This window comes from Mytilus trossulus, chromosome 8 (assembly GCF_036588685.1).
Source record: "Mytilus trossulus isolate FHL-02 chromosome 8, PNRI_Mtr1.1.1.hap1, whole genome shotgun sequence".
NCBI classification, from domain to species: domain Eukaryota; kingdom Metazoa; phylum Mollusca; class Bivalvia; order Mytilida; family Mytilidae; genus Mytilus; species Mytilus trossulus.
In genome coordinates this window covers 66,170,672-66,190,236 of record NC_086380.1, presented here as the reverse complement: position 1 = coordinate 66,190,236, position 19,565 = coordinate 66,170,672, and the positions used below count along the sequence as shown (strand labels likewise).

The 19,565-nt window shown below is 33.4% G+C and overlaps 1 long non-coding RNA gene across 1 annotated transcript; it reads left to right on the top strand.

The window, feature by feature from the left end:
• Nucleotides 1-25: 25 nt before the first annotated feature.
• LOC134681280 (uncharacterized) lies at nt 26-6,616 on the top strand. Its single transcript, XR_010100598.1, has 3 exons — nt 26-179; nt 5,730-5,875; nt 6,329-6,616. It is a non-coding gene; the product is annotated as an uncharacterized LOC134681280 (long non-coding RNA).
• The last annotated feature ends 12,949 nt before the right edge of the window (nt 6,617-19,565 follow it).

Sequence of the window (19,565 nt, the reverse complement as noted above, 5' to 3'; positions counted from 1 at the left end):
CCAAGATGGTTGGTTCCGAGCAATAGTTTCCCGGCCGTTATTGAAATTCTTGACAATACCGTCCGGTATGGGCTAATTTTACTATTTGAAATGAACGATCTCGAGCATGCGCAGTTACGCATTGTTGTTCCTCTTTGCGCTTCGAAGATGGTAGTGGGTTACAGAAAGCCACGATACAGGTGAGTGGAGTAATTTTAAGTTGCCCAAATTGAAAGTAAGATAGCCAAAACTCACCCGATTCGTGTGGTATAATTTTTTTGAACAATTATTAATCGCCCACAGATGGGCAAGCTTTTGAAGTGTCCGCTAGGCCCTTCTTTTTGTGTCAAACTCACAACTTTAGCCCAAAAATTTGTTAAAAATAACTTTGCAAGCTTTTCCAAGCTTTCTAAGTAAAATATAAACATACTGCTCGTTTTTTTGTCGGCATTGACGAAAAGAATCAGTAATTTCCTCTATTTTCACAAAGAAAGATTTGTACAAGTTGTGTTTTTATGATGAAACCTGAGGCTTGGGGATCATACAGCAGTAGACAGATCTACATTGCAACAGGTTGTCCAATATTTTGGCTCGTTGATACACTGCGTAGGCAATAAAATGCTTGTATTTCGTCAGATATTTTTGTACTCATGCATACTTGTCATCAGTACCTTTAACCAACCAGACGTGGATAGCAAATTTGTCATTTGCAATAACACCAAGATAAATGGCCTCTCATTTGCCATGATAAAGTTCCTTGACCTCACCACACAAACTGCACACCTAAATAAGAAGCAGTGTGCAAGCAGAGATGACATTCTCTTGACCTTTCTGTCTATGACTCTGATTGCTTTATCAAATGATGTCAACCTAAACCCAGGTCCAAACCAGTCATTATACCCATGCGGTACATGCGATGAACCTGTGACATGGAATGATCGAGGTATTGTTTGCGACACTTGCAACCAATGGTACCACATAAACTGTCAATCAATGCATAGCGGGTCATATGATATCTTTGTAAATGATAGTGCAGTAGCTTGGGACTGCGTCTTGTGTGAATGCCCAAACTATTCGACCTTGTGTTATGACCTGTCATTCAGTACGTCAAACCACTTCAGTATACTATCAGATACATCCTTAAAAAGTCCATCACCTACTGAAACTGGAATAAAACCTATCCATTCTTCAACACCGGATAGATCAAATAGGAATTGCTACAAAAAAAAGAGAAATACCACACCATTAAGAATACTTAATGTAAATTGTCAGTCTATAAAGACAAAACAATGCCAAGTTAAAAATCTTGTAGAGAGCACACACCCAGATATCGTAATTGGAACGGAAACTTGGATTGACTCCTCCATAAAGGATTCACAGATTTTTCCATCTGGCTATAAGATATACCGGAAAGATAGACAGCTATGTGGAGGAGGTGTACTTATTGCCATTAAAGATACATATATAAGTTCACCTGTTCCAGAGCTCGACACAGATTGTGAAATTATCTGGTGTAAAATAGAATTGGCTGGCCAGAAAAATATGTATATATCATCATTTTACAATCCAAAGACCGCAAATGAGCAAGGTTATTTGGAATACAAAAGAAGCATTGATCAAACAGCTAGCATTAAGAATTGCTTCATAGTTTCCGGTGGGGATTTCAACCTTCCGGGGTGGGACTGGAAAGCAAAATGCCTAAAAGATAACACACAACATGTTGGAATACATCAAAGATTCGGAGATATACTGGATGATAATGGTCTCTTACAGATTGTTGAAGAACCAACAAGGCAGGCAAACACACTTGACTTGCTAATAACAAATCATCCTAATAGTTTTACAAGGGTGGAAATACTCCCAGGGGTATCTGATCATGACATCGTCTTTGCTGAAATAAGTGTCATCCCCACAAGAAAAAAGCAGGCAGCAAGAAAGATTCCTCTATACAGCAAGGCAAATTGGGATAAGATGAGGGAAGATATAAATAATATTAAGAACGAAATTGTAACAATGACAACCAGCAAAAGTAACATCAATGACATATGGTTAGTATTTAAAACAAGTTTAGAGAAAAGCGTTAATTTGAATATCCCACACAAACAGGCTAGAACCAAGGACAGCCCACCATGGATATCCAGAGATCTCAAAAGACTCATCAGAAAGAGATATCGGCTGTATAAGAAAAAGAAGAAATCTCATGACAAGAAAGACTCTGAGAAATACAAAACAATCAAACGCCAGGTACAACAAGGTCTGAGGAGGTCATACTGGAAGTATGTTGAATCCATTGTAACACCACCAGAAGATAACATCATAGAAAATCGTGGCTGTATGAAGAGATTCTGGACATTCATAAAGCACAAACGAAGTGATGGAAATGAAGTATCACCACTGAAAAAGGATGGCCTTCTACATTCAGATCCTTTGGATAAAGCAAATATACTAAACCAACAGTTCCAGTCTGCTTTTACTGAAAAAACAAGCTTCTCAAATCAGGAATTCCAAGACAGATGCGGCTCTTTAAACAAAATATATCCATCTATGCCAGAAATTAAAATCACAGAAAATGGAGTATTAAAAAATTTCAATCCACACAAGGCAGCTGGCCCAGACCAAATTACATCTAAAGTCCTAAACGAATTAGCCACCGAAATAGCACCAATACTTACCATCATCTATCAACAGTCATGGAGAATTACCAATAGACTGGAAATCAGCCAACGTCTGCCCTATCTTTAAAAAAGGCCAAAAATACAAAGCAGAAAACTACCGCCCAGTATCTTTAACTTGTATAGCCTGCAAAATCATGGAACACATAATTACCAGCAACATCATGGCTCACTCGGATAAACATAATATCCTACATCCTATGCAGCATGGCTTCCGCAAAAAATTATCAATCGAAACTCAACTCATCGAGTTCATAGATGATATCACACAAAACCTGGACGAAGGAAAGCAAACTGATTGTTTAATCATGGACTTCTCTAAGGCTTTTGACAAAGTTAGCCATTCACTACTGATCCATAAACTAGGGCAATACGGGATTGATGGAAAAACCAACAGATGGATCCAGAGCTTCCTAAGTGGCAGACAACAGTCGGTAGTGGTTGAAGGTGTAAGCTCTGGCTTCATTGATGTAGAATCAGGTGTACCACAGGGTTCAGTCCTTGGACCAGCACTCTTTCTCTACTACATTAATGATATGCCAGAGGGGGTTCGATCCAGAACACGGTTGTTTGCTGACGACACAATCATTTATCTTACAATAACATCAGATGCAGATACCACAACACTGCAGGAGGATCTGAACAAATTATCAGACTGGGAACAACGATGGCTCATGAAGTTCAACGCAGACAAATGCAATGTCATGACCATCAGCAAGAAAAGAAAGCCAATCACAAATGATTATATCCTTCATGGCCATGTACTGGAAAGAGTATCAGACGCAAAATATCTTGGAGTTACAATCAGCTCAGATCTAAATTGGAGTACCCATGTACATAACATCTGCCAAAAAGCAAATAAAACTATTGGGTTCTTAAAAAGAAATCTTAACATCAGTAACAAACAACTAAAAGAAAATGCATACAAGTCATTAGTCAGACCAACACTAGAATATGCAAGCGCAGTCTGGGACCCCCATCAACAAAACAACAAGAAAAAAAATGAGATGGTACAACGCAGAGGGGCTAGGTATGTTACCAACAAATACCGTAACATATCATCAGTAGACGCCATGATAAAACAACTCGAGTGGCAACAACTAGAAGAGAGAAGAACAACAACAAGGATGTGCATGATGTACAAAATTACTAACTGCCTAGTTAATATAGATGCAACATCTAGGCTCATTCCAACAAGCCGAGCATCAAGAACAACTAGAACTGGATGTTTCCAGGTTCCTCTTTGCAGAACGGATATAAGGAAAATGTCATTATATCCAAAATCTATACGGGAATGGAATGCCTTACCACTTTCAACTACCACCGCTCCGAGTCTTGAATGCTTCAAGGCTCGGCTAACAAAATAGACATAAACACTTGTTTTTAATGAGCACCTGTATATAGGATTTTAACTTTCACAAAATGTAAATATATTAAATTTTCTTTGGACTTTCATGCGCAACACACAGTGGCAGAATAATCAGACAGTTGATTGCGGCCGCTTAACTGGAAGAAGAAGAAGAAGAAGAAGAAGAAGAGGCAGGGGGCTCAAAAAGGCGTACACAGAAGCAGTGATCCTCAAAACATGTCTACAACTCAAAGACATCGGTTTATAGTGGACCCGGATTCGTTATGTTATGGTAGACCCCCTCCAAAAAAAAGGGGGTGTCATATTTATATCTTTAGTCTTTAGAGGCATACATGTATATACAGCTACATGTACATCAAGTGAAATTTTGGAAAGAAGTACAAATGTACAAGCCTAATATAAAAAAAACCATATTGATAAATTTAGTAAAGGTTCTCAGGCTGTCTGTATCCGATGACGCTTGTTGTTAGTCCAAATAATTATGAGGTATTGAAAGGCTTTTATATTTTTTTTTGCTTTGAAGCCTTTCAGCAATGTATCACAAACTTTGTGTGTTCCTCAAAATGTCAGACAATAAATCATTCGGTCATACAAACCCTTAAACAGTGGGGCACATCAGGGATATTAATGCTTACAGCACGGCCATCAGAAATTTCCTCATTTGGGCACATATTAATGCTTTCAGCACAGCCACCAGAAATTTCTACATTTTTCCTTCATAAGACCCTCAAAAATTATTTTACCGCCCCCCCCCCCCCCCCTTTTCGTGAGAAAAATTTGGTTGATTATATAGGGAATCACTGAAGCATGACTGGAGCAGGCCTCCCCTTATGAAAAGTTCTGGATCCGCCACTGACAATAAAAAAATGTATATATACAGAAATAGACCTCAACTTTCACATTAATATGATTTAAAACATAGAAAATATCATTCATTTAAAGCTTGTCAAAATCAGAGGCGTAGTTGGAGGGTTTTTCAGGTGGTTGGTCCATTCCTTATTTCCTTATGCCTGAAAAAATATAGGGAATCACTGAAGCATTACTTGAATAGCCCCTCTTGGGGAGTCAGTGTGCCCCCCCCCCCCATCCTCTTTTCTGAAATTTTTTGGATCTGCCACTGAAAATTAAATAAAACAGACACTGAAACAGTATGTAGAAAAATTGTCTGTTTACATGTAGATGATGTGCACATTGGTTTTCAACCCTAAAAATTAGTTGAAAAGGCTCAACTCATCAGATGATCATGAAACATCTATGTTTCAGTAATATTCATAGATCATATGTACTTGCAAAATTTTTAGTGAGCTTGCATATGTAAAGTGTATCAAGAAAATTTCATCTTTTTACTGCTTGACTCACCATGTAAAAAAAAAATCTGTAATGAGAATCCTGATAATGGTCATCCTCCTAACAATGTAGATTTAATCTAATAGTAATAATTACATGTATATTGTTTAAGCTTAAACATCCTTTTAACATGTTTAAATCATTTGAATATCTGTTTTAAATACCATGGTTTATATAATAGTGTATGAAAATTCAGGTCAACAAATCTCATGAGGGAATTTGAAAGAAAGCAGGTCTTGAAATTTGTTTATATTCCATAGATCTAAAACTTGCTTTGATTAAAAAACTATTTATTGACCTCACTTTGAATTTGTGTTATCTGAATTTTTGAAATCAATGTTAATAGTTGAATTGTCTTTCAGAAATGGTCTACCAGTATTTGACATGAGAGGGCCTAGGTACAGTAGGACTAGCTTTCTTACATGTATGTCAGAGGGATGACCCTAGTAAAAAGGTCTGACATTCCATACCTGATAATGAAAGAAAACACCAGAAACTATTTACTGAGGTGATTTTCAATAAACTAAATGGGATTTCAATTTTGAACATAGTTAGTCCCTGGTTCATAAATAGTGTACAGTATATTTAAAGTACAATAAAATTAAATCACTTAGTCTAGTGTTTTATTTATACTACTGTCTACTACTAGTACTTTTAAAATTGTTGATTATTAAAGAAAGACAACTCTTACTTCCAACATTTCTGGACAAAATGTTACTTGAATCAGTGATTTAAGATCACCCATTTCAGTCTAACTCATATATAGAAGTATGTACAAGTATTTATATACATGATTTCGTGTATAAACTTGTAAAGTTAAAAAAAATAAACTAGTTTTCGATTTTACTTGTATAAGAATGATTTTTTTTGTGGATCGAATAAGTCAATCTAATGATTTACCTTTATTTCACTTTCATTTATTATATATACATGTACAATAATATGTTCTTTTTTCTTTCAGGAACAATGATAAACAAGTGAACTGATGGTTTAAAACGACCAAGATGTTATGAGAGATGTGAAATAATGAACAAAAGACTAACGTGAAGTCAGACAATACAACTAAAGGTGTCATAATTTGTGCAAAATTTTGTTATTTGCAGATATATATGGATGGATTTTGTCAAAATGTGAACTGAAACACTGGGATAAAATAATATTATTTTTTTCGTAGAAAAGATCCGGTTGTGTTCCATAAATGTGTTTCTAAAAAATAATGAATTTAAGAATTAAAATCTATATTAATTTACTGAGTTTATTGCTGCCCATAAAGAGGTTATTGTCTCTACTTTTCTACAACTTATTATTTCATAAATTGATTGTATATCTTCTATAATGTTTATGCGACAGTAAATATTGATTAATAGTGCCCTGTTGTTGACATTAGTCCAATATAGTAGTCTCTCGTTTGTTTGGGCAAAAGTAGAATGTATTTTAAGAATCAAGCAATTTATACGTAACAAACAGTATTGTTTCAATGAGGTTTAATTCAAAGTCTTCAAATTGTGGGGTCTGTTTGTATGCTGAATCAAACTATATTGCTATTTTGGATTTTTGGGTCCCGTCTTTACATTGGTCAACATTGAGGTCTAAAGGGTCCAAAATTAAAAACTTTGTTTGAATTCATTAAAAAAAATATTATTTAGTCTCTTTGATTAGCCAAAACTAACAGAGTACACACTATTTCTAATTTTTTAGTCCTTTTTGAATTTGGTCCATATTGAGCTTATTTTAGATCCTAATTTTAATTTTGCTTGATTACAACAAATATTGAATATTTTAGTTTGGTTGATGTACTGTATATAACTGTGTATTCAGAATTTTCATTTTGTGTCTAATTTTTAAAATTGGTTCATATTAAGGTTCAAAGGGTCCAAAATGAAACTGTTTGAATCCTTTTGGAAGTTCGTCCACATTGAATGTAAAAAAGATGATGTGGTATAATTGTTGATGAGACAACTCTCCACAAGAGAAATCACAGAAATCAACAACTATTGGTTACTGTACAGCCTTCAAGAATGAGTAATGCCCATACTTCATTGTCAGTTATGAAAGGCCCTGAAATGTTTTGTCATTTCAGGTCTAAAATATAGTTTTGTTTGGTTTCAACATAAATTGAAATTTGTTAGTTTCTTTGATATGCTGGATTTAACAGTGTACTTGGAATTTTGACTTTTGGTCTGTCATGGTTTTCAAATTGGCTCATATTAAGGTCTGAAGAGTAAAAAATTAGTTAAAAAAATATATGTTTTGGTGGTGGTTTAAAATGCTGAATCTACCCAAACATTAAGATTTTAGATACTGGACCCTAATGCAAATGTAGGTATATGTCTAATTTTTATACGACCGCAAAATTTGAAAAAAAATTCGTCGTATATTGCTATCACATTGGCGTCGTCGTCGTTGTCGGCGTCCGAATACTTTTAGTTTTCGCACTCTAACTTTGGTAAAAGTGAATAGAAATCTATGAAATTTTAACACAAGGTTTATGACCACAAAAGAAAGGTTGGAATTGATTTTGGGAGTTTTGGTCCCAGCTTTTTAGGAATTAGGGGCCAAAAAGGGCCCAAATAAGCATTTTCTTGGTTTTCGCACTATTACTGTAGTTCAAGTTAATAGAAATCTATGAAATGTTGACACAAGGTTTATGACGACAAAAGAAAGGTTAGGATTGATTTTGGGAGTTTTGGTTTCAACATTTTAGGAATTAGGGGCCAAAAAAAGGGCCCAAATAAGCATTATTCTTGGTTTTCGCACAATAACTTTAGTTTAAGTAAATAGAAATCAATGAAATTTAAACACAATGTTTATGACCACAAAAGGAAGGTTGGTATTGATTTTGGGAGTTAGGGTCCCAACAGTTTAGGAATTAGGGGCCAAAAAGGGACCCAAAAAAGCATTTTTCTTGGTTTTCGCACCATAACGTTAGTTTAAGTAAATAGAAATCTATGAAATTTCAACACAAGGTTTAATTTATGACCATAAAAGGAAGGTTGGTATTGATTTTCGGAGTTTAGGTCCCAACAATTTAGGAATAAGGGGCCCAAAGGGTCCAAAATTAAACTTTGTTTGATTTCATCAAAATTGAATAATTGGGGTTCTTTGAGATGCCGAATCTAACTGAGTATGTAGATTCTTAACTTTTGGTCCCGTTTTCAAATTGGTCTACATTAAGGTCCAAAGGGTCCAAAATTAAAATAAGTTTGATTTTGACAAAAAATGAATCGGTTGGGTTCTTTGATATGCTGAATCTTAAAATGTACTTAGATTCTTGATTATTGGCCCAGTTTTCAAGTTGGTCCAAATCGGGGTCCAAAATTAAACTTTGTTTGATTTCATCAAAAATTGAATAAATGGGGTTCTTTGATATGCAAAATCTAACTGTGTATGTAGATTCTTCATTTTTGGTCTTGTTTTCAAATTGGTCTACATTAAAGTCCAAAGGGTCCAAAATTAAACTTAGTTTGATTTTAACAAAAATTGAAATCTTGGGGTTCTTTGATATGCTGAATCCAAACATGTACTTAGATTTTTGATTATGGGCCCAGTTTTCAAGTTGGTCCAAATCAGGATCTAAAATTATTATATTAAGTATTGTGCAATAGCAAGTCTTTTCAATTGCACAGTATTGCACAATGGCAAGAAATATCTAATTACACAATATTGTGAAATAGCATTTTTTTTTTATTAGAGTTATCTTTCTTTGTCCAGAATAGTAAGCAAGAAATATCTAATTGCACAATATTGTGCAATAGCAAGATTTTTTTTTAATTGGAGTTATCTTTCTTTGTCCAGAATCAACTTAAATCTTTGTTATATACAATATACAATGTATATTCACTTTTTACTACCAACTGATAAATTAAAATAATCTTTACCATTCAGTGATAACAAGCAGTTTTTTTACATCTTAATATTTTATGATGTATTTAAAATGAGTAGTTATTGTTGCAAACTCCATTAGAAATTTTAATTGAGATTAGTTTTGGAATAAGGGAAAGGGGGATGTGATTAAAAAAATTGGGTTCAATTTTCTTATTTGAAATTTCATAAATAAAAAGAAAATTTCTTCAAACATTTTTTTAAGAGGATTAATATTCAACAGCATAATAAATTGCTGTAAGAGAAAACAAAATGTTAAGTTCATTAGAACACATTCATTCTGTGTCAGAAACCTATGCGGTGTCAACTATTTAATCACAATCCAAATTTAGAGCTGAATCCAGCTTGAATGTTGTGTCCATACTTGCCCCAACCGTTCAGGGTTCAACCTCTGCGGTCGTATAAAGCTGCGCCCTGTGGATCATCTGGTTTTACATGCATATACCACATTCATTCGGTTTCGGGAACCTTTACTGCGTCAAATTTTTATCACAATCGAAATACAAAGCTGTACCAAGCTTGAACGTTTTGTCAAATATTGTTCAGCCTTCAAGGTTCAACATCTGCAGTCGAATCAAGATGTGACGTCTGGCTCATTTCAATTTTTGTTGTGTGAATTTCCATGATTATGAGTAATATGTTTACTATTTGGTATATTAGTTCCTTGCAATGTCTACATGCCTATCAGACAGGGTTTACCTGACCTCAACTTCATTTCGGATCACTTTGATACTGTAGGCAATAGGTAAACTGTATTTGATTTGTGAAATAATTGAAAGGCAGACCTGACCGTTGGCAGGTTTCATGTGACCTTGACCACAAAGTTCCATATCACAAATGTAAGGCTGGGATTGAGTTTAAAGGTAATTGCTCAAAACATACAGGAATCCAGTGCCAAAGACCGGCATTTTTGTAGTTTCCAGACAGTAACTTGTGTTTAAGAATATCTATCTAAAATATTGTACTACAAAGAGAACTTAAGGCTGGGATTGAGTTTGAGGGTAATTGTTCTAAGGCGGGTACTATAGTATTTTATTTCCTGTATTAAGATAAAGCTTCACCTTTTAATATCTTTTCAACTAGTTATGGTGAACACAGAAAAGACATTAAGAATCAAGATAATTTGTATATGCCCGTTTACGGAACATATTGTGGTATACAGTTGACGGTCTGTCCGTCCGTCGTTAACATGTTGGACATTAACTTTAAAACCCATTTATCAATTTGCATAGCACTTTGTTTATATCTACTGACGTGAGCTCCTTTTTGTTTTATTTGATAAATAGATTTTTACGTTTCCCAGTTGACTTTATTTTTCATTGCGAAATTATGGTGAATTGTTTATATCTATTGACAAGAGCTCATTTTTGATTTTTATAAATTTTAGATTTCACGTTTCTGAGTTACAGAGTCATATATTTGTCAGAAAAGGGGATTTCTCTAGATTCGGACAAAAACTGAAAAATGCTTTCACCAGTTCTCATGAAACTTTGTTGTCCGAGATTACTCTGCAAGACGTGATCCCACGTCCCAAGCTTGTTTGGCAAAACAGCCGTTGGACGTCAGAGTAATCTCGGACTAGAAACTTTGGTGAATAGTTTATATCTGTTGATGTTTATGATTTTATATGGGGTTTTATTCACTTAAAAAAAGGTGGAATTTTCCAGTTTTCGGACATTAACTCAACAATATGCGTTAGCAAATGTTATGAAATTTTGGTGAATTGTTTATATCTATTAATGTAATCTCCTGTTTGATTTTCATGAATTTCAAATATCACATTGAGAAGTAATTAAACTTATTCTGTGAAAATGTGACGGGCGTATCATGCGCTAATGTCATTACTGTAAATGTTTATTGATTTATAGCATACAAAAAAATAAAGCACTGTAAAAAAGTTTGGAAGTTGAAAGAATTGCATGTACTTTATAATTGTCCAGGTGAGATGCTTCAAAACAAGAATAGGCTTCATAATTTAAAAATTTTGGGACAAAAAACCCTACAATACACCAGTTGAAAGAAGGGCATAGTTTTTTATACTTATCTTAATACTAGGAACAGACATGGTCAATTGGTCAATTCTGTAAAAATATGAATAAAAAAAAATCCCTAAAAGGCTTAATCAAATCAGTCATGGTCAGTACATAATTATAGCAAAACTGTTTTTATGTTTACCGGACAGGGATAGATAAAAGTGGGGATGTAGGATTCAAAAAATGGAAGAGGGGAAAGGGGGGGGGGGGGGCTTGGAATGTGTCATTCAAGAAATGAAAGCTTAAAGGGAGAGAGTTTCCAAATAACAGCGATTTAGCCCCCCACTCATGTATATCAAACAACAGCCTGATGGTGTACCACCAATAATTTTGTTTTCAGCATTTATGAGATTTATGAGGAAGGGATAGGAGGCCTTATCGGGATCGTTTTTTTTAAGCTCAGGATTTCGGGATCCGGGATTTCTTTTTCGCGAATTTCGGGATGTCAGGTTTTAATTTATTTAAATTCGGGATTTCATGTTTTTAAGCCCGGGTTTAGGGATCAGGACCCCTCCTAACCCCCTCATTTTTTTACCTATAAATAATATCGTCGCTCAATCGGCTATCTATGATAAGCTCGTACATTTCACGAAAATTATTGAATGCGGAAAGCAGTCGACATGTAATCTATATTTCTTTGTTGTTAAATAAAAGGCAGTTACTATTTTGCCGGCACTGTGTGAAATATCTTAGTTCAAACCGGCAAAATAACCTATTTCTATAGAAATGCCGGGCTATTTTACCGGCGGCACCATTAATTTAGTGTCATTTTGCCGGCGCTGGAAAAAAAGAATATAAGTTAGCAGAGGGACATTTTATGTATACATGATAATAATAAAATTAATTAAAACTAATAGAGACAAGTCCCGTTAGAATAGCAAATCCCTGGTAAGGGGAAGCCAAGTTGAAACCTATTTTATTTAAAGATATGGTATGCAATTCAAATAACTATAGCTATTATTTCAAAAGCAATATTTTTTGGAGCTATGCGATTGTCTATGTCATATTGTATATATATATATATATTTCTCAAATTTATAATGATGCAATAGATAAAAGATAAATATAAAGATATTTTATTTCCTCATAGGGCTCATAACAAGCATGTAATCACATAAAGTAAAAATAAAAAAGCCTTTCTCTCCCACTCGCATACACTCACAATGCATACAACTATCGTTCTGATTAAGGATGATTGATTTAACATGTAAATAGATTTCTAAAGAATTAGCTCAGTTATATTAATCAGAGACGGTCAAATATCATATTTGCTATTTTGCCGATGCCCGATAAAAAGCATTTGCTTCAATATAATTATGTTTCCCCCTGTTATAAAATCAAGACTTCATGAGTTTGGGATGTTTCCACGAACTGATCAAGAAATTACTTCAGTCTGACGTTTAACGCCATTTCAACTGGTACCGTATGTGGACGTCGTCAAACCGGGAACCGAAACGTTCAAGTTCAAGGCCATCATTAGCTCATACCGACCGTTAATATTTGTATATTCCGAAGGCATACTGAATGTTTTACGGAGGGGACCAACCTAAGAAGATTCCAGCTCTGAGACAGAAAAGTTATTGTCTACATGATCTACAGAAGCAGTTTTCTATAGAACACCATGTAGAAATAAAATGTTTGAACTGTTCCAAAGTTGAGAGGCTCCGTGCATGGTTAGGCAAGGAGTTCTACAACTTTGCTGCCTCAATCCTGAAATTCCTGTTGTCATACATTGTAGTTCTTGGTTGTGGTAAATAAACTATGAGTTTATTTCTAAAATCTTATGAGTTATCTTTAAAATTTTAAATTTTTAAACACTAAAGTAAAAATATAGGATTCTTCACAAACAGCTAAACTTTGCCTGTATTTTTCAACCTATAATTAAATAAAGTCCTAAACTAGAAACATATGTTAATTCAAACATATTTGATGAATACACACTGTGTAAATTGTAAGTAAACTTGAAATTATCATGTTTTGGTTCTTAGGGTGAACACAAAATTAAAAAAAAATATATTGAGGCCTGCTAGATGATTAAATGTGTTTAAAATTTGTATGGACGAATACTGTTAAATGTAATGCAGTACAAGCTAATGTTTTTTTTTCTTTCAGAAAATGTATTGATTTACGAGTTTAAGTTAATTTCATGTATCTACGTGAACGAATTTCTAAGGTACAATACAGAAATGATCAGAACTTGGACAAATATTTCACAAATATATCATTGAAACATAAGTACGTGACAAAACAACATTAGCGTGTACTGCATTACTTGCAACAGTATTCGTCAAAACCAATTTTAATCTAAAAAGTCGTTTCGCAGACCTCCTGATTTTTTGGAAAATTTTCAGTGAGTCCTAAGAACTGGTTTGGCCACCAAATAACATTTCCAAGTTTATTCATTATTTAACATGTTTATCTATTGTAATAAGAATTCATAAAATCTAATAAAATTTGTAGATTTAGCTAGCGAAGTCCTTATATTTGTATAAATTGACATTCATTTACAGTGGAAAATTGTTTTAATGTTAAATAAGCTACAATTACAAATTGCTTACTAGTCCCTCTCTGTGGTTAATATTAGATACGCTGGTTAATTTCCCAATCATTCTATCGCGATAGGGGGAAACAAATAATTCGGCTTATATTCATAGTCTTTTTCAAAAATGATGAACGGTTCTTTATATTGGTATGTAATTATTTTAAACGTTACAAATTTAAGAAATTATATTCGTACATCAATGTCTTTGATACACCAATAATAAAAACTGAAATCTATTGATTTGATTTGTAAAACCTATACTTAAAATTATAAAATAATGAACCTATTCAAGGGAACCAATCCCGCATTGACTTCTTCGAATCGCAGCATAATACAAAGGAATGTCACTCTTTCATACAAATGGCACATCAATATCAATATTAACTGTGCATTCGTGCTCCACCTTCAATGAATATTCTAAGTTATTAATATAACCAAAAGTTGTTTATCTATAGAAAAGTAAAGACTAATGAAAGCTAACCCATTGTAAAACATATTTCTTTGACTATCTTTAAAACTTACTCAGAAAAATGCTCGAGCCACTTGACTTTCATAGCTTATAATTAACGTGTTTACACAATATTTTAATAAAGTATTTAAAGATTATTTGCTTCTCAAAGCGTAAGACTCAATACAAATCGTATGCTTGCATTAACTTACACAAATACAGATTTAATTAAGTCCTTAACATTTCGACATAGTTTGTTTATCTTTGTAAACAAATCACAGGTATACATATTAAGATCCGACTAAATACCTACATTCCGATATCGTCAGGTAAATACGCTAAATATTTTATAGTTAACACAGTGTGTATTTGTTAAAAGTATTTAACTGAACATGTATTTCAATAGTTTAGGACTTTTATTCATTATAGGTTGAAAAATACAGGCAAAGTTTAGATGTTTATGAAATATCCTATATTTTGACCTAGTGAAACCTTAATGTAAAAACGAGCTTAATGTTTTTATCAATAATTAGGTTCAATTGCTTTAAATTCTCATATATAACACTGGTCAAAAATCAAAGAGAAAGTAACCAAATTGAATGCAACGGCACACCTTAATTATTAAAAAACACCATCCGATACTCCATGCAAGATACAAACTATGTGAAATAATAAAGAATGACTTACAACAAATATGTTGATAATGTGTCTACGCCATGTTACGACAGTATTACTTCTTGTGTACTTCTTGTGTATTATAAAAATAGATTGATAATACCTTTAAATAGTTGTCGGATTGTTGATAGTTGATTGTGTTGTTAAACTTGAAGAACTGTTTTGTATGACACAAATAATGTTACAAAGAGGATCAATAGATATAATTTAAAAGGGTTTAAATCTGTATATCCAATATATGAACGGCTCATGAAACATACATAATGTCATTTTTACCAAGTTACTTCAGACTCTGTCACATTACTCAGACGGGGCACGCCAGACTCCTCAGAGCCAGACTCACAATAGGATAAATCTATTATGGTGTTATGATGGGTGAATATTAGCTTATTTCAGAAGAACATATACAGGATAAAGTAAGGGCTTTCTTACCGTCTGATTGATTATTTATTGTGCTTCATCTATTATATGTTAACGTAGTCGTAAGTAAGGTCGATAAAGAATCACGAAAGTGTGTCGTCGTGAAATGACAGTGACGTGTTCATTAAAATTGATTTTGAAGTGCTGAAACAATATCTTAACGAAGCAAGGAGTGATTCAAATTAATCGAGTTTTGTTCTGTCCTTATACTATTAAATTTTAATTTTAATATTCATAACTTATTTGTGTTTGAAATCAGTTTCTAGTTATCACTCTTACGTATCTTTATACAGGATACAATAAATCCTATAACACACTAAAATATATATCCGCAATAGCTATTTCATATAAGATGTATAAAAGTGCACACGTCGTGATTTAAGCAATAAACGCTTTATCAAGTATACTACACAGTCACCGTCGTGATTTGCAAAGCCATTTACAAATGGAAAAAAAACATGTACAAAAAGTCATAATATATATGAGACAATACCTGACAAGACCCGGTATTTTAATAGCACAAATCGAAGAACACACATTAGGGATCTAGGAACTGGTGTCTGAATTCAAACAATTGTTAAATGTGGTATCAATTGCAATTTTAAAAATGGTACAAAAAAATCCAGATCTTTTCTGTTACCAAAGTGAATCAATTTAAAAAAAGTTTCTAATGGGAATAAGGAATAAGTTTTAGACACTATTTGTGGTTTACTAGTATATCCTGCAATAGTTTATCAGATGCCAATTATTGATTTTAGCATTTGCAATACAAAAGGTTTAGAAATATACTAAAATAAAGTCAGATATGTCGGTACATACGAAAGAATCTTGAGTAACAGAACAACGGTAACAGGACAGAGTTGGTAACAGAAAGGATTTTTTTCTAAAAAAAATGCTTTACTTTATAGATTAAGAATAAATACATCATTTCAGATTGGTTACAATTGGAAAATAACAGCAAACAATGTAATTTATCCTTTGAAACTGTATTTACAAGATGAAAAAGATGCCTAGGTAATGAAACGATGTTAACAAAAGAATTTATTCCTGGTCGTTGCCTTAAAGTCTCCTTTAAAAGAACAAGGTACGATAACCCCCGTTTTGACCCCTTATTTCCTCATTTTTCAAATTTTGTTTTGGAAAGCTATTTTTCATTCAAAAAAGCTTCAAATCTTAAGAAGTACAAACAAATTTGAAAATTGAGAAAATAGGGTTGCCAAAACGGGGGTTATCGTACTGTTATGATATTGTTATTATTGTATTTATTTATGTTGGTCTGATTTGTGTTGTGTGGCCTGATAGTTGTTTACAGAATAATCTTAGAACTGTGCAGTTTAGAAATCACTGGAACAATCACAGCATGATTGGAACTTTACATTTGACTTACATAATGATTCCATAATGATCCTAATGAAGGATGCGTTATATAAAGTTTTACATTTTACTAGAAACTTCAGTTGTAACTTTCTAGTTATCAAAAGTACCAGGATTATAATTTTATACGCCAGACACGCGTTTCGTCTACATAAGACTCATCAGTGACGCTCAGATCAAAATACTGTAAATTCAGAAATTAATGCGAGGTTTTTATTATTGCGAAAAATGCGACTGAGTTGTTAACGCAATAATTTAAACTCGCATTTTGAAATTCTTTATATGAATTTAACAGGATTTTACTCAAAATCGTAAAAATTAAAATCGCATTTAAGTCTAAAATGACAAAATCGTAATAATAAATGCACGCAATAATTTCTGAATTTACAGTAGTTAAAAAGCCAAACAAATACAAAGTTGAAGAGCATTGAGGACCCAAAATTCCAAAAAGTTGTGCCAAATACAGCTAAGGTAATCTACTCCTGGGGTAAGAAAATCCTTAGTTTTTCGAATAATTCAAAGTTTTGTAAACAGAAAATTTATAAAAATGACCATATAATTGATATTCATGTCAACACCGAAGTGCTGACTACTGGGCTGGTGATACCCTCGGGGACGAAACGTCCACCAGCAGTGGCATCGACCCAGTGGTGTTAATAGTTATCAAAAGTACCAGGATTATAATACTAGAGTGTTCTAGAATTTTCCGTGACAACTATATATATACAGACACTAAAGTTAAACACTCAGACTTAGACTTAGACTTATACATCGATAGACATTATTATTCACAGCATTTGGATTGACACTTTTATTCTACAAACAACATCATACTGGATTGTGACCTTAGTAGTGAACGTAATATTAAGATTGGATTCCAAAAGATTTCCAGATACAGATACATGTAAAGATAAAAGATTGGATTCATATTTTGACAGTTTTAAAAGATATGTCAGTGATATTTGTGTAAAACTTTTTGTAAACTTTTGTATAATAAATCTTGTTAAATATTATTATTGATTTGTGTCTTTTGTTGGCTACAATTTAAAGGTGATGTCTGACCGTAACAGTACCTTGTCCTTACGGAGACTTTAAGGCAACGACCAGGAATGAACTCCGTTTGTTAACATCGTAGAAAACAATAATCACAGTGCATGTTTGTATCATAATTGTTTTACAACAAATGGTAAAGTCAAACTTTGATCGATGTATTTGCCATGGTCCAGATAATTAGACAGACATATATATGTGTTACTATAACAAAACAATAATGTTTGGTTTGATTACCAACGAGATAAATAACCGAGCCGACCGTGCAAGGGCTGCATAGTCAGTCAAGGTCGTTAGAAACTTACATACCCACTAGAGACACAATGACGTAGATGTTATAAATATACGTCAACTAGAACATTCAACAATGAGGAAAATTCATACTGCTTTGCAAGCTATACAAGGATTCGACATGACAAATATTATTTATGTACAAACAATTAAAATAAGAGTAGAGAAAAATACTTAAATCCCTGGTTAATGGCATGTTTATTTCTATTATTTTTATCTAATCAACCACTAAAAACAGATATGTAGATAACCGAAACGATATCAGATGGTGGTAAATGTTGGCCTGCGCTACATGTATCTCACAATCAATGTGTTTTAATTTAACATTTTATACACATACACACACATAAAACACAAACAAAAAGAACGGTATATTCAGACTTACTCGTATTTATTCAATATCTGATGTTATGTTTTCCGCTATGTTTTATCCGATATTTGATTTTATTTTGTTTTTTTCCTGTTATTATCTATATATGTATTAACTGATTAATGGAATGTATATACACATTCCCAAAAATTTATAAGAACTGTTGTAATGTTCCAACTAAATTAGCGATCGATATTGAACAACATAATGATATTCATAAATATAATTCATGTAGAAAGATTGTTCGACAGTACATTTAAATGATTAATATTTTTTATTTTCTAATATAGAAGATAAGCTTCCATCCTACCTGTATTTTTTCACATTAAAGTTACAACAAATGGAAGTTTTTAGCGACCTTGACTGGCAATACAGCCCTTACGCAGTCGGTACCATTTAAGTTAAATAGTCTTGTCGCAGTATAATGTTTTAAAACCTAATAAGAAACTTTTGTAAAAAAAATATCTTTTTATTTATAGACTTATACCGCAGTCCCACTAGGCCACGATCGCACTACTACGATCTGTGAAAAAATGCAAATTTTAATGATCGTAGAACGATCGTGTAGATCGCAGCAAGGTCGTATCACGGTCGTTGTGAGGTCTTTTAGATCGTAATGAGCGTAGCCAACTTTGAACATGTTCAAACAATCGTGGTGCGGTCGTGGCGAAATCAAGTCGTAGAAGAAGCGTAGTGATAGCGCACTTAGATCGTAGTAGGATCGCAAATGTGGCTGTAATTCTATGCAGAGAGACTACGCTACGATCTCACAGCGACATTATTACGACCTCACTATGACCACAACGTTTTCACTGCGACCCAACTAGGCTTACACTACGACTATACCTCGCTGTTCACGTTCATAGTACGATTCTAGCACGCCCTTGTCTCGTCCTCGTCACGCTTTTCTTACGACCTGACTATGTTCATACTACGCCCATCATTCTCATTGTAATTTTTACAAAGAATATATTAAAAAAGCTTCCTAGATTTTGTTTGTCTATATATAATTATTCATTTGCTCTAACGGTTCAATCATGCTTCTCGTTTGTATGTAGATTATACTGTTGGATTTCCTTTTTAAATGGTTTTACACTGGTAATTTTTTGGGCC